The 16949-nt window shown below is 40.5% G+C and overlaps 1 protein-coding gene across 2 annotated transcripts in view; it reads left to right on the top strand.

Annotated features, from left to right (window-relative positions):
• ZNF366 (zinc finger protein 366) overlaps positions 1 to 16949 on the top strand; it is a 76464-nt gene that overhangs the window by 11376 nt on the left and 48139 nt on the right. The window contains exon 1 of one of the 2 annotated variants that reach the window (XM_032145306.2): positions 2742 to 2821. The exons of the other annotated variant lie outside the window; for it this stretch is intronic. The gene's annotated coding sequence lies outside the window, so the exon portion shown is untranslated. Of the gene's footprint in view, positions 1 to 2741; positions 2822 to 16949 lie in introns of those variants that run through there. 2 annotated transcript variants of the gene reach the window in all.

Genomic DNA, 16949 nt, shown 5'->3' with positions numbered 1-16949 from the left:
TCCTCCTATCTAGTCCCAGGGGTAGGCAGCTCCTCTCTCTACTCAAGTGATCTCTATGATACGCTGTGCAACATGGGGCTTTCCGGAGGGGTGAGAGCCAAGGCCATATGCCATTCCTACTCATGCGTCTCAGTTGGATCCTTCACTTTCAGTCAGGATCCAGATAGGCCAGGACAGAGTTAGAGCTCCAGTGGCCTGATCAGAAACCTCTCCTGCCAAACCTAATGGGAGGGTTAGGAATTTCTGCTCCTGACACCCAGTGGGTGGTTTCACAAGTTTTAGAGGGTGACTGTTCAGGTGATTGGCAGCACAAGGAAAGAGGGAAAAGCCTTTTCTGTGAATTTCACAGGCAGGGTTGCAACGCGGTGTGAGCATGGAGCAGCTTGGCACAAGGCAGCCTTGAGAGTCCCCTGGCTGGCTGCGGGGATGATGTCAGATCCCGACTGGATACTGCCCCATTCAGTCAAAGCCGTGCAGCCTGAAATGGCACATGTCCCCATCCAGGCTGTCTGGGCGGGTCAGCTGGCCTGGAGACAACAACACGGCCTCAACGTGACAGTCCCCACATTCTGCAGACTTAAAAGGGAAATCCTTTGGATTCTCCCTGGACTCCTGGGGTTCAGCCCTGGCTTTGCCTTGAGGGTGCAAAGAGGAATAAAAATATGGGAAGGCCTATGTGTAGCTGCAATGGATTCTTCAAGTGATCAGAGGCCGTTTCCTGCCTGTGAGGAGTTGGTACCCTGAGCATCTTGTTCCTTGGATCCCTCCTTTCTTCTGCTGCTGATGCCCCTGACACCTCGCCCCCTCCCTGTTGCTTCTCCTCACCCCACCTCACTCGCAAGGACGTCTGCTTTTTTATTGTGAATTTCAGCTGCCTGCTTGTTTCACCTCCGGTTACTCAAAGGTTTGCCCCAGTGTTGCTCCCCCTTTAAAAGACTCCATTCCTAGGCCTTCCTGCTCCATTCTCTCATGCCCTTCCCTGGCTTTCTCAGATTTTCATTTTCATTTCCCTTCCCATTTCTACAAAGGCAGGATGCAGAGGAAGGCCAGCAGAGGGCAAAGAGCCCGAGAGCCGGGATCAGGAGACAGGAACGTGTTGACGTGTGGCTCTAAGCAAACCACAGAGACTGTCTCTGGTCATCTGTGTTCCCCACTGTTGGTGAGGCTGGGTCACCCAGGCCAGAACTCCAGTGCCGTGGGGTGTGCCAGTGTTGGTGCTGTGGTGGATGCAAGGAATGGGACTCTGCCCTGGCTTGTGCACATCTACTGAGTAACAAAATCTTCATGTCTCTCTCTGATACATGCACGCATATTCAGATAACTAGATAGACAGAGAGATAGATAGATGTATGGATAGATTAGATAGATAGATAATGATAGATAGATAGATGATAGATAGATAGATAGATAGATAGATGATAGAAAAATATCTGTCAGAATAAAAATATAATCCTATAGGCCAATAAGGACTCGATCAAAATCTTACAGGGTCACTGAATCAGAATCACTCTTCCCCTGAACTCACTTTCATGACTCTTTGCAATCAGGTGTATCTGTCCACCCCATTTTTTTCACAATTGGGTGAAATGAGGAAGTAGTGTAAGGCTGGTTTTTCTTTTGCTGCCACAAAGGTCTACATAACTGCTAGTTCCTGTTCACAGTGAAAATGGTCCTAACCAGATGAATGAGGGACACAAGAGATATAACACAAATCAGAGAAGTTAAAACCAAGCTTATTCCTAAGTGCAACTAAGCCTAAGCGAGCTCATGCCTCCCTGCTGAAGCCCCAAGTCTTCTACCTTGATAAAGGGTACTCCCTCCATTTTATCTGCTCCTGCCTCCCCCATCTTTTTTCAAACACCGGGGCTGATTTATCTAAACCCTATGCTGCTTCGCAGTAGTTTGAAAACAAATTAGAAATCTCCTTCCAGTTTTCCAGAGGTGATTAAATCCAAGTCGCCTTAGGAATGTAGAGGATAGAATAATATAAACAACAGATCTGAGATAACCATGGCCGGCAGCAGTTGTGGTTAGCTGCTTCTTTTCCTTTTTCGTCCATCAGTGATGGAAGCTGGATTGGGTCCACTGTATAAAGTTCGGTGGGCATAAATCTGCTATTTGATCCTGGAAAAACTCTAAGGATCTAGAGTCAGCGAGGAATTGCAGCAATGCCGGTGTTTCAAAGGGCCTAGGAAAGGCCAGGAGTCCTGGCTGACCAGCCCCGACACTGTCTTACAGGCTGCAGGTTCACCTCGGTTAGCACAGCAGGCCAAGCTCTCCCTTGCTCTAAGTCGACATGACATGATTTGTTCCCTTTCGGCTGTGTCAGTTCTGCAAACCAGATACCAGAGGCTGCAGGCTCAGGAGAGCCTGCCTGTCTGGAACACCGTTTGTTTGGACAGGACAGGCCACTAAGGCGTTTCATCTCTTTAAAGCTCCCAGGGCAGAGAGCATATTTGAGGAATTCCTTTTTTTAAAGATTTTTTTTTTTTTTGCCCCTTCCAACATTTTGTTTAAGAGAAAATGAGATGTCTATCTTCTGTTTCCTTATTTTTTTTCAGGAAAGCAAAGGGTTGTTGACTTCCTCCCTCTCCCCTCCCTTCCTTCCTTCTTCCCGAAGGTACTCATCTGAGAAAAAGAGAACGAAGTATTGTTCCTGTTCTCTTTCTTAAGTCATTTGAAACACTGTCCCTGCGAGTTCTTTAAGTTCCCTGCAGTCTGTACACAAGAGAAAGAGGGAAAGAGAGAGGGAGAGAGACAGAGAGAGCAGGGATCAGGTAAAGGAGTGGGGCTGCTGCAGCCATTCAGACCTCAGGAGCTGGTAAGTTACCCATGCAATCATTTCTGCTTCCATTTCAAGGTTCCTGGGTGGATACTGCTGTGGGCATCTTCAACAGAAAATACCTTACTGGGAGTAGTCCTTAACCAAAGGGTATGAGTGATAGATGGCCCAGAATTTAAGCTAATACTTTTTTTTGGTAAGAGGATACTGATGCTTTGCAGAGCTAAGGCTGGCAAAACTAGAAATAGAATTACATTGGGACTAAAGAGGACACTGTGTTAAATCTGAATTTTGGCACAGATCATGTGGCTGGGTGAACCAGGAGCCACTGGCGTGTGAGATGTGTCCCACTGGAGAATTTGCTCTTCCTCAGTACTGTGTCCTGGGAACCTTATCAGGGTGTCTGTTAAGGACTGTGGTTTGCTCTGGGGTTTTTGTTAATACGTTACCTGGATTGAGGTGCCCTTCTCCTGTTCTTTCCTTTCCATTCAGCATCCCCCTAAAGGAGGATTGTTAATTGTTATATGATGGTTATTGTGCATCACTGAAGTAGAAGGGAAAGAGAGAAGGGAATGTCACTTGGAAATAGTTCTGCATGTGGGGAGCTTATGTGTTCAGGTTCCCCATGCGGGTTGAGTGTAAATTTATTATTGACTGTCAGTGGAAGATGTCATCTGCCACATGATAGAAGGCAAAGGTTTTGGGGCATATAGCTTTAGTTTTGGAAAACAATATGCAGCTAGAATGGGAGGATTAAGATGGATCGTTTGTGTCAGTAGGAGGGAAAAACTAAGTTACAGACGCAATTGAAAAACATTCACCCAGTGCCTGGTTTTCCAAGCACCAAACAGGGCGTAGCAAGCTAGTCAAGCTAATATACACAACTAGTTTTTAAAAGTCTAACTTGCTTCAATTAAATTTGTCATAAAGGATAATGTTACCAGGACCCATCATTGCAAGCCATGAGGGAGCCAAAATCATGTTGTCAAAAATAGGTTAGCAAGGTCACTCTGAGAGACTCGTTATGGTTCCCAATATTAATACTTTAATTCAGAGAGATGCCGAATGGGTAAAAGCCAATGGCCATGCATAATTTTTAAAAATATTCACTGCTATGAAATTTACTGACTGAAATCACCTGGGATGTGAAGAATAAGATAAAAATAGCTGGACTCTCATTTAAAAAATTAATTTGGCTAGACTATGCTTTAACCACATTCAAGTAATTAATCTTTATTCAAAATTGAACCATTATCTTACTAAGGATGAGAAAACATGATAGAACTAGACTGTGATGTAGCTTTTGTTCCATTAGTCAGACCTCTTTTTTCTTCTCCTTTTTTCAAGGATTTTCTTTAGGAGCACCATAAAATGAGCAATGTAAAGAGACGTGAATAGCGTTTGCCAGCTTGCAGATGCAAAATTATTCTAATAACAATTGAAAATGTTTTACAGCTACCCTACCACCTCCCCTAACTACTCCATTTCCACAGATCTTCAGATCAAAAGGTAGCTGGAATAGATTGTCGAGGGCATTATTGCATCATTTATCAGCAATTTTGGCCCCAGAAGAAAACGCAGGTCTGCGAGCTTGACTTGCTCCTTTCAGTTTCATTTCTCTTGATAATGTATTGAATTTTGTGCTCAACTAAAACAACGTCACAGAACACATTCTAGTTTTGTTTACTGAGTAAAAGCATCAGATGCAACACAATAGGAAACAAATGACAGCAGAGTCATTTGTTAAAGACAAGGAAGGCAATTAAATTAAAGACAAGGAAAGCACAAGGTGGGTAGGCCAGTGGCTCAGAAAACAGCCCCACTGCTAGCATGACTATGGCTTGAGATTAAGAAGCTGAGGATACGCAGTTTTCTTTTAAAGAAAAAAGTGTATTCAATATTTCCATTTAAGTTGTTAAGTCATTGCTGTGAAAATATTTCTTGGATACTGGGGGAAATGAATTTTAGCTACCTGAAGAATAAAAGCCATCGACTAGTTTAGTCTAAGTCACTGCCACTCAATCTATCTTTACTCACTCAACTCCAAAGAGTGAGTTGGAATTTGTGGAAACTTCCAGTGTGTGATTCTTTGGGGGTCATCAGAGGCTCTTTTGTGATATCATTGGGGGAATTCCAGTTTGAAGTGATCCAGAATTTGAGACACACAATATTTTATTCATTAATTTCTGCCAAAACTGTACACATAACTAAATTACAATTTCTTATACACATTTTAAATTATGTTAGGATGTGTGTCCTGCAGATCCGTGTGCTGGGATGTGAGTGAAATTTGAGCAGAGCACAGGCTCTGTTGTTATACTAATTTGGGTTTGAATTTCAGCTTCGTTGCCTACTGTTTATGGGCCTCGGAGCAGGTACTTAACTGCTCTAAATCTCAGTGTCCCCAAATGTAAAATTGCATCAACATAATGGAGTTGTGAGAATTAAATACAACTATTGGCATAAAACACTTAACATAATGTTTGGCAAGTAGTAGGAGTCAATCAGTGTCAGTTATATATTTTTTAAGGGTCATATATTAACACTGAAGAGTACTGTATTTTGTTAATACAGAGAATAGAATGAGTCTCCTATAATTTGTGTCATTATTCTTGCTTAATACTACACCAAGGATCTATCAGAGCAGATATTATTCCTCATAGCTTTAGAGTTGGGCACACATTGAGTGAAGATATTCTGAACTCTAAATTCTTATAAAAGAGTGTAGAGTTTAATGTATTGATATTCATATTCACGAATGGCAGAAATGGCAGATTTAGCTTCACTGAATGCAGCTGTATTCAACACAGCTCAATGCAGGGGAAAGTTTGTCTTGGGATAAAAGTTTTCAACTTAGATGAATGTGCGAAGAGAGTTCAGTTATATTGTAGACATTTTATTCTCCCTTTCACCCACTTCCCCAACTGCTTGAGCTCTGTGTTATTGGTGACCTTTTCCCTGGTTGTGGAGGGCTGGAGACACTTTTTTTGGAGACCATCGTGGTTGTACCATGACTCAGCTAAAGAGGAAAGGACTTAAAGTGACACATTCTCCTCCTGCCCAGGGCTGAGCACACTTGGGGTTCTCTCTCCTCAAACATTCTAACAGTGAGCCACTCACCTTCACACAGAGAAATAGAACACTATATATCACCATGGGTGTGCGTGTGTGTGTACGCGCGTGTGTGTGCGCGCATATGTGTGTGTGCGTGCGTGTGTGCGTGTGTGTGTGTGGTGCCTGATTGATCCAACTGCTATTTTTCTTTCACTCTAAACTTTAAAACCCGTATGACCGTTAGTTTGTCAAGTAATAATGATACTTTTACTTAGGTCTTAGTTAAATTTCTCTCCACTTTCCAAAAGCAAAACACACAACAGCAAGGATAACAAAAAATCTACCACCAATAACCAAAGCCATTCAGGTCCTTTTGTTAGACTGAGAGCTTGTGAAACAACAGAGACGTGTTTGGACACTTAACCTTAGGGACAAATCGAAGCTGAGTTGTTCTGCACTAATGTGCAAAAGGTGCCCTCTCATGTGGCTTGGTGGAGTAGAAAAAGACCAGACTGGGAGTCAGAACACTGCTGTTCTCATCCAATCTCTGCATTTCCTATATGCATGACTTGACAGGTTTCTTTACTTGCTTGGGTCTCAATTTTCTCATCTGTGAAATGACAAAATGGGATAAATAAGTAATTTTTGAGGTGTGTGTGTGTGTGTGTGTATTAGAATTCACCTGGGGGCTTATTTATAGTCTCCTCCTGCCCTGCCCACTTCATAGGATGATCTATGAGACTCTTTGCTGACATGCTGTGATTCTCTAAAACAGATGGTCAGTGGCTTGCTCCGTCTTCTTCTGGGTGGCATTAACCTTAACTGTAAATGCTCGTTTTAAGAGCCATGCTTTTAGCTGGAATTCCTATTCAGCACTGGATGTTCTCTCTAGAAGGTAGTTCTGAGTATATCAAATATTATTTTAGAAGCTATTAGTATTATGGAATAAGGAATGTCCTAGCTGGTTGAGCAATCTGATGATAATGACCAGTGTTCTAGAACCATATGTAAATCACAAGATCAATTACTTAGATCTGTAAACATTATAAATCAATATAAATAGCACTTTTTTTTTTTTTTGAGACAGAGTCAGGCTCTGTCACCCAGGCTGGAGTACAGTGGCACAATCTCGGCTCACTGCAAACTCTGGCTCCTAGGTTCAAGCGATTCTCCTGTCTCAGCTTCCTGAGTAGCTGGGATTACAGCTGCCCACCACCACGCCTGGCTAATTTTTTGTATTTTTAGTAGAGACAGGGATTCACCATGTTGGTCACACTGGTCTCGAACTCCTGACCTCAAGTGATCCACCTGCCTCGGCCTCCCAAAATGCTGGGATTACAGGCATGAGCTACTGCGCCCGGTGGAATAGCACTTTTTGATTTATCCATTTCTATATTATTTGCATCTTAGATTGAGCATGTATTTGTTAATTAAGAAAAACACAGATACTAAGCTTTTTCTATTCCCTTTAAAAATATTAGTAGATTCTATCTCATAAGGTTTTGTTTCTTATTTTTTTACAACGTGTGCTGTGATGAGCCTATTTTACAAGTTAGATCCTTGTCCCTAATTTAATGGTAATGTAGAAAGGCAAAAAGATTGATAATGGTGTTTGAAAAATCAGCATTCACAGGTCATATTGTATGCTTCAATTATAAGGAAAATATAAACCTTATAGAAAAAGTTGTTCTAATTCTCCTGATTGAGTTTTTACCTAAATCACTCATTTTTTTTCCTTCTATGTTTATATGGATAATGAAATAAAGCAGCAATGGACACAGATCTCCCTCTGACAGGAACATAGAGACAGCAAATAATTTTAATGTGCACCCTCAGAAACAACTAGCCTAATGATGGCTGTTCTTTTAGACTATTCAAAAACCAAATACATTTACATAAAACAATGGTTTTACATGAAGGAATAAGAACATGTCTTCATCCAGCGTTATGTGTAATACATAAGTTCACAAGAAAGGAAGCACCATGAGGACAGGGACTTTGTTTTGTCCACTGCTGTCTGCCCATGGCCTACAATAGCACAGAGCCTGTCATAGATGCACAATAAATATTTGTTAAATAGATGAGTTAATGAATCAGTGGGCTGTAGAATGAAAGATGCTATCTTTATACAATGCCAAATGAAGCCATTAATTTGAAAAAAAAAAGTTAGTCAAACTTTTTTGGAGTCTAGACAATGCCAAACTGCCAGCTTGATGGATTTATCCCTCACCTGAATTGACTGGAATTATGTGGGCTTGTTCTGCTGTTGTGTGCATGGGGCTGCTACATGTGTATTAAAATGTCATCTTGGCAAGCACCCCCACCCATTTGTTCATGGGAAATCAACATTTATCAGATAGATACACAGACTATCTGCTGTTGCATTTTATTTTCCATTTATTTTCTGGGCAGATGATGGGTTTGCAAATTGTTTTTGGCGAGACAGAGAACGGTCATTTGTTTTTCCTTGACTAAAAGAGCTGTGAGCCAGGATCCAGCCTTGTAGGAAATGTTCGGCTCTCTGGTTTGTTATAGGCAAAGGCTGTGAATCCAAGCTAAAGGAATGCCACTTGGGCTGAATTGACAAAACACCATGGGGTAAATTCAGGGAGAGAAATGTGATATCCTTGTTGAGCACAATGCCCTTTCCTTTCTTTAATTCAAGGCAATTGAAGAAAGACAAAACCACTGGATCCAGTCAGTTTTATACTTATTTGGCAAATTTAAAGTGGCAAATCTAAACACCTAATGACAAAAGTTGGGATTTTGGATGATGCTTTTTACATTTAACAACATTGGGGTTCTAGGTGTCTGTTAACTGGAGTAGAAACTGAAAAAGCTCTCTCTATTAACATTGATAGAATCTCTCTTTAGTGTCAAGTACCAGGGCACACAAAGAGAATTCTGGACAATTCTCCTATATTCCTTTGATAGATTATGGCCCCACCCTGACCTCATTCTGTGATGGCCACTGATACTAAATGGGAGAGTGATTTACCAACAACGGCACTGCCACCACCAGTGCCAACAATTATGGAGGAGTCATTACTAGGTTTGGGGCCTCCTCAGAACTTTAGATACTTCATTTCACTTACCCCATTCTCAAGTATGTGCCTTATTCTCCTCATCTTAGAGCTGAAGAAAGGCAACCACCTTGTTTAACAGATAAACTACAGAAAGTACATGATTTGCTCAAGGTCAGTAAATTAATGTTGCTTGTTTCCAGGTTCCTTAGTAAGGAAAAAGTGTCATCTGTAGCTAATAATTTCTTTAAAACAAATATGTATCCTTTAAGGTAGTAGCCGTCAAATGGAGTCCAAAGACCAACACCATGGCACCACCTAGAAGCTTGTTAGAAATGCAGAATCAATCCCAGCTCCACCGCACATCTACTGAATCAGAATCAGCATTTTAACAAGATCTCCAAGTGACCAGTTGCACATTCAAGTCTGAGCAGCACTGCCTTATGGTTTTGAACTGTTGCCCACAGATTGATCAGGGAATATAGGACCCTATTCCAAGGAGTTACAAAGCCATTTGTTAACTTTGACCTTGTCCAAGACAACATTCCTCCCTATTAAATAGTGGCATTACTGGACAAGTCTCCAGTCTATTCAGCTCTGAGCAACAGTAGGCATGATTTCTGTGATCTCTCCCATGAAGTTAACTCCATATCATGGGATCCTAGCACTCTCAGAGAGGAAAGGTCGAGGGTATTATTTTCAGGTGCTTTCTGAGCACCAATCATCAGAGTTACCCGGGGCAGATTTCTAGGCCCTTCCCCAGATCTAACAAAGCTAAAGAGGGGACCAGGGCTCTGCTTATTATTCAAGCTACTGGCTCAGGGTAAGGAAGCCCCCAGGGAGGGTAGTGATGAGTATTTCAGGGAGATTACCCTAAAAAATAGTTTAGCTTTTTTCAGTAGCTTGAAAAAAACATTTAAAACCATAGTGCACGCATTAAGGCACCGCAGAGTTCTTCCAGGAAGAAAAGGTACTCTGCCGATTTCTTCCTTTGAATGCTTGAGAATAAGGATGAGAAATCTTGCTGTCTGCCCTGTGTCTTCCTCAAGGAGAAAGGGAGGACCCGCTTCTCCAGCATCACAGCCAAAGAGGAGACGCCAGTCCACACGCCTCCCTCTTCCCAGTGAGAAAACTCTGTGGAAAGAATCCTTAGAGTTTCCTTTGCACTGGGGACTCACCGTTCTCTCTTGGAACAGAAATCAAGAGGAGACTATTGTTGGAGGGGTGGGGGAAGGAAGCAGTGCCGGAAGAGAGCGAGGGAGAGGACCGGAATCGCCTCTGGTTCGCTGAAGCCTGGACAAAATGGGGCCTCTGCCTGGATGGAGCCGATGGCGTCTCTCCCGTGACTGAGGCCCTCTGGCCACCTTCCATGGAAAGTTCAGGGAGATGAGGAATTTCAGGTTTTCAGCGCTGTTTGATGGAACACCTACCTCCATAGTGTCCACCACTTGTTAGTTGCTGTTTTTCTAGTTCAGGCATTTTCTTTCCCACAGCACGGTGGAATTTCCTCCTCTCACCCCTACTTCCAGAGAACTTTTTCAGTTGTGTTTTTTCTTTTTTAAGTACAAAGAAGGGTCTTCTAGCATTATCCTAAAAAATGTATATATTGAACATTTTTAGGGTACCAAAGAGTTCTATGCTTAATCTATAAAGGCGGGGTTGGCGACAGAGCGAGACTGCGTCTCAAAAAAAAACAAAAAAAAAACAAGGCGGCTTCCCTGAAGTGCTAGAATTTGAATTCTTAGGGTGAGGAATATGTGAAAAGTTCTGAAAGGTTGCTGGCGGGCATATCCAGAATCTCACCTCCTACCTGGCTTTTCAGAGATCTGAGGAAGGAGGGACTATTCCCAGCATCGTCTTTCTTGATATTCAGGAAACATTCAGTGATGCAGCAGGCAAGCAGGCGTCTCCTCCAACATGGTCTGCAGCCCTCCTAGCACCCAGTGATTTCATGGCACAATCACCTGTCTCTGGCTGGGGAGAAGTCTCCAGGGTCACAGAGTTCTTCTGGTGGCAGCCTGGGCCCCAGATCTAAATGGGGATGTTTGTGAAGGAATAGAGACACCAGTTTTGTGGGTAACAAAGTTCTGCTCAAAACTGCATCATTTTGCGGAAGGCAGTCCCATTCCATGTGTCTTCACATCCTCCATATGTTCAGACATATCCCACTATTTAGAATGACTGACATTGGCTCTTTTCCCCCTTGAGTCTCCTAGGAGAGAAATTTCAGCATCACATCTTTAATACATGCAGTTGGGAAGGACATTTAATGGTGAGAAAATCCCATTTCAGAAGGATTAGGACATAAAATGCCAAATGTATTTGCTCTTCAAGCAATATGGATATTTTGGGGGGGATAGTGGTTTGCCGAAGTGCTATCGCTATGTACATGGTACATGTACCTTACACTTGTGTATACATACACACACTGCCTACCCAAAATCATTGGTTCTTATAAAAGATTATGAGCCAATGGGTTAGCCCCAAATTGTTTGACTCAAGAATGTAGTATCTGATATTCAATCTCTTAAACTTCCAAACAGATTTACTGTCCTAATTATATTTTTCTTAGTGATGTTAAAAAGAGTTTGAATATTGTTAGCTAGTGGGGGCAGGGAGAAAATGAGAGAAGATTTAAGTGTTACTACAAGCAATTCATAAAGCACTTCATTCACTGACTGTGTGTTGTTTTGAGAATGTGAGTAAAGCAGGAAAGAATGCTACTTGGAGTCAGAGAATAGAGGATTGAGTGTGTGTACTGACACACGAATGGATGGCAGATCAGTGAACTAAAATGCATATGGCAATTTAGTACATGATAAAAATACCATGTATATCAGTGGAGAAAGTTGTATTATGTAATTAATGAGATTGGGACAACTGGGTAGCTATTTGGGAAAAAAATAAACTTATATTCCTACTTGATTTTTTAAATTAAAATAAATTCCAGATAGATCAAAGACTTAAAATGTTAAAAATAAAAATATACTGTGAACTTAAAATTTTCCTTTAAAAAGTCTTAAATAAAACAAAGAAAACATAAAAACTGTAGAGATTTTTTTTCGAATCGCAGAGTAGGAAGGGCCTTTCTAGTTTTACGCAGAAGCCTTAACATTTATCATGCATTTTATTGCATTACAATAAAAAGCTTCTGCAAGGCCAAAACTCAATAAACAAAGTCAAAAGACAAACAAAAAACGGAGGAAGCATTTGCAACTTGTATCACAAAGAGCTTAGTATAAACAGAAAAATGAGCAAATGACATGAAACACATACTTCATATAAAATGAAATATAGTTGGCTCATAAACATGCACAAAATAAAAGATATTTAAATTCATAATAAGAATATGCAAATTAAAACTATGAGATACAAATTTTTATTTACTTGATCGGCAAAGATGAAACATTTGTTAACACACTTGTCTCTGGGGTTCTGGAGAAAGCTCTCAGATATTTCTGGTGTAACTGAATTAGCGGAACATCTACAGAGAGCAATTTGTGAATGTCTATCAAAATGTAACATTGACTCCTCTTGAATTTATCCTATATAAATAAGACGTAAAAATACATACCTACAATGCAATGTATCTGCCACAGCATTATTTGGACAGAAAATAATTAGAAATAGCACAATTGTCCATTAATAACAGACTGGTTAAATTAATACAGGGCATCTGTACAATGGAATATTGTGCAGACCTACCAAATGAGGGAACATAATAGAGTCCAGAAATGGACTCTCGGTATATGTTCAATTGATTTGACAAAGGTGTCAATGAGGGGAAAATAGTCTTTTAAACAAATGGTACTGAAACAATTCCATATCTATAACAAAAGAAAAAATGAACTTTGGCCCTTATCTCATACTATACACATATATTAACTTGGAGTAGATCATAGGCCTGAATGTAAGAGTTAGAACTATAACATTTCTATAGGGAAACACAGGGGAAAATCTTTGTAACTTTGGCTTAGGCAAAGATTCCTTAGTTATGACGCAAAACATGAAATACATGAAAACATTGATAAATTGGACTTTATCAAAATTAAAGACTTTTGCTCTTCAAGAAAAAGATACCATTATAAAAATAAAAAGACAAGCAACAAACTAGGAGAAAATATTTGTGAAATATGTATCTGATAAAGGACTTGTTTTAAGAATATCTGATAAAGGACTTGTTTTATACATATTTTAAAACTCTTAAAATAAGGCAAACAACCCAATTTAAAAATGGACACAAATTTTGAATAAATACTTAAAAAAGATATAGAAATGGCAAATCAGCACATCAAAGATACACAATATTGTTAGATTATGAAAATGCAAACTAAAACCATGATGAGATATCACTACACACCCAGTAAAATGTCTAAAACCAAAAAGATGGAAAATATTAAGTGTTGGTAAGGACATGGAGAAACTGAAATTCCCACATGTTGCTGGTAGGAATGTAAAAGGGTACTGCCTCTTTGCAAAACAGTTTGGTAGTTTCTTAAATAGTTGAATATATGCTTACCATACAACCCAGCCATTTTACTCCTGGGTAACTACCCTCAAAAACTGAAATCATATGTTCCCATGAAGACTTGCACGCAATGTTCACTGCAGCATTATTCATAATGCCCTCAACTGGAAACAGTCCAAAGGCCCATAAGTTGGTGAGTGGATAAGCAAAAGCTGGTTTATCCATGCAATGGAATACTACTCAACAATAAAAAGGAACTATTGACATATGAAACAATGGGTGAATCTCAAAATCATCACACTGAGAGAAAGAAGCCAGACACAGTATTATTAAAGGAACCAGACACACAGTAAATATTGAATGATTTTGTTTATAAGAAATTTCTAAAAGCACAAAACTATAGAGACAGAAAGTAGATTGGTGGTTTCCTGGGCCCGGGGATGGCAGCAAGATTGGCTGCTAATGGACATAATAGAACTTACTGGAGTGATGAAATTATTCCAAAATTGGATTTTTTGATGGTTGCACAACTGTATAAATTTTCTAAAACACATCACACTGCATATTTTAAAACACAAGAATTGTATATCGTGTAAATTATACCTCAATAAAGCTGTTTAACTTGAAAAAAAATGAGGCAGCTTTATAAGTTCTGATAAGGGAGCTATCTCCAACCTGTATAGTTAAGTAAAAAGGAGAAGGTACTTTAATTCTATAGAGTGCTGTCATTTTTGTTAAAAAAAAAATGTATTTTTCATATGTATAGAATATCTCCAGAAAGATACAACAGACTGGCTAATAGAATTTGCCTTTGGACAGGGGAATAGGATGGCTGGAAGACAGGGATGTAAGGAAACATTTAACTGTATTTCCTTTTTGTACCAGGATGGGGTGGGGTGGTTGAGACCCAGGTCAGCCATACCAGCTCTTTTATAGTGGGCAAATGTCTGAGGCTTTGTTTTCTCATCTGTAAAGTTGATCTTTAAAGATACTTCTGATTTTAAGTACCATGCTCTGAGAATTTCTTTTTTTTTTTTTTTTTGAGATGGAGTCTCGCTCTGTCGCCCAGGCTGGAGTGCAGTGGCGCAATCTCGGCTCACTGCAAGCTCCGCCTCCCGGGGTCACGCCATTCTCCTGCCTCAGCCTCTCTGGTAGCTGAGACTACAGGCGCCCGCCACCACGCCTGGCTAATTTTTTGTATTTTTTAGTAGAGACGGGGTTTCAGCGTGGTCTCGATCTCCTGACCTCGTGATCCACCCGCCTCGGCCTCCCAAAGTGCTGGGATTACAAGCGTGAGCCACCGCGCCCGGCCTGAGAATTTCTTTAAGGACGAGCATCTCTCGCCTGCCGACATTCCTCTTGTTCTTTCCCTGCCAGCCTGTCACCAAATGCCACATATAAAATCACGACCAAAGGCTTTGTTCCTTTTCATTCAGTTGCCTCTCAGTTTAGTGGGGCCATGTTCTCTTGTCAAATACGTAAAATATGTCAACCACGGTGAAACGGCAGCCTAGAAAGCTAGGAGCAAACACACAAGACAGTATACGGGAGCAGTTACAACCACATCCTAGGGGCAGCTGCTTGAGATGAAACCCCAGCCACCTTGCTTGCTAGCAACATGACCATGGGGAGTTCACCTGTGCGGTTTCTTCATCTGTATGACAGGTATAAAATAGCATCCCCTCTTTGGGTAGGAATTAAGAGCGATAATTCATGTAATTAGTAATATTCAATAAACAGTTAGCCCTTTTAATTATTAATCTGAACTCCCCTACTCATGGGACCAGGAGCTTTCCTGGGAGTGGGGAAAAGAAAGGCATGTAAGTTAGTTAACAAGTTGTATATTCATTACCACTGTGAACTGGGAGCCCTGGCAGTGATGAAATGGCCTATTTTTTCATGCAACAACCCAAAGGGAGAGGCTGGAGTAAATTCTGCTACCCACAAGCCAATATCAATGAGGGAAATTTCTTCAAGAAACTTCTTCCAAGATTCCATCCCCTGGAGTCAATTTCATCCTGAAAATGTGAAGGCATCATGCCACTGAACTCCAGCATGGGCAACAGAGCAAGACTCTGCCTCAAGAAAAAAAGAAAAAAAATTTTTAATGTTACTGAATTCAAAATAGCTTTTATTTTGTATTTTTCTAACTTATTAGTAATGTGCAAAATGGGTTTATTTTTTAAACTTACAAGAGGTCCTTGATCTGAGAAGTCTGGAATCTGCTGAAGTAGACCAAAGCTAGGGCTCACTAACAAGTTGCAGAAGGTGTGTTTTGAAGAATCTAGGTCTTCTGGTAGCAAAGAACATTTCTATTCTTCAATTGCTACCTATAATAGGTTTGCATACTTGATCAAAGTCTAGAAAATGCTTGGAAGTATTGATCATCATTGTTTAATTTCTTTCTTCATCTAATAACTATCTCCCAAAAAACTTCTAATTCTTTCCTTTATTATCTGTGTGACCTTGGGAAATTTGCTTAACTTATTTGTGTCCTAGTTTCCTCATTGACAAGATAAGGAGAACAGTAGTACCTACCTCAGAGGGTGCTGTGATGGTCGCATGAGTTAATGCCTATGAAGTCTTTAGCACATTCTTGTCACACAGAAAATACTCAGCAAATGTTATTGTTGCTGAATACTTGAGACTGTTTTTGACACATAGTTGGGGCTCAATAGACTTTTTTGGAATGCATTAGTGAGAAAATGAAAATGTGAAGTAGGAATAAGGGCAGTTCTATATATATAATTTTCTAATTACATTTCCTTGGTTACAGGCAGGCAATTAGGACAGTTGCTTTTGTTCAGAGGCTACATTTGGGGAATATTCATTTCGGTAAGCTCAAGCTAGAGAGGGGATGATGTTTCTATATTTTCTGGCCCAGCAAACTTTACAGGTTTATCAGCTTTATATGCTAAATGTATCACGACATGCATTTAAGGGATCAGGCGGGAAGAATTTGGGCTTGGAACTGATGTGAAGTAAAGGCTTTATTCCTCATTAAAAACCATAAGAGGAAACAAGGCCGTCAGACCCTCTAAATGGGAGAAGAGAAGCGATGCTTACTTGCCACAAACCAGAATGCTGAGGACCACAGCTGTAAGAAGGTCAAAGGAAGTTAGAATGACCTTTCATAGCAGGCTCAATGGTTAGCTAGCTTAAAATTTTACTTTCAGATCATCCCAGGGATAGCTATTTGGTTGACTACATAAACAACCTTCTAGCCTTATAGAAACAGTTGTTTTTGCTTTCGTTCTGTTTTTGTGAGGTTTTGAAGATAGGAGAAAAGAATCTATTGCTTGACTTTAAAAGATGAGCTGTCCTGAGTTTCAGCACTGGCTGACATGGTTGTTTTTTTTTTGTTGTTGTTGTTGTTTGTTTGTTGTTTAACAAAGGTATTTGGCAAATGGGCCAATGAAGAAAAAATCAGTTTGTCAGACTCCACTGCTTTTTCCAAGACTAGGCAGTAATCAGATGACAGGTCATAGTGATGATAGCAGCTAGTGCTCCTTGGCACTCCATGTTGGGGAGGCCCTGTGCTGATGCTACAGACACTAAAGTAGACCCATTTTCTGCCTTACGGAACTTTCTAGGCATAGTTACAATAAGGGACATTAATATG

Source organism: Hylobates moloch, unplaced genomic scaffold, assembly GCF_009828535.3.
Source record: "Hylobates moloch isolate HMO894 unplaced genomic scaffold, HMol_V3 SCAFFOLD_23, whole genome shotgun sequence".
Classification (NCBI taxonomy): Eukaryota; Metazoa; Chordata; class Mammalia; order Primates; family Hylobatidae; genus Hylobates; species Hylobates moloch.
The sequence above is the reverse complement of the archived record's forward strand: the minus strand, read 5'-3'. Positions and strand labels throughout refer to the sequence as shown.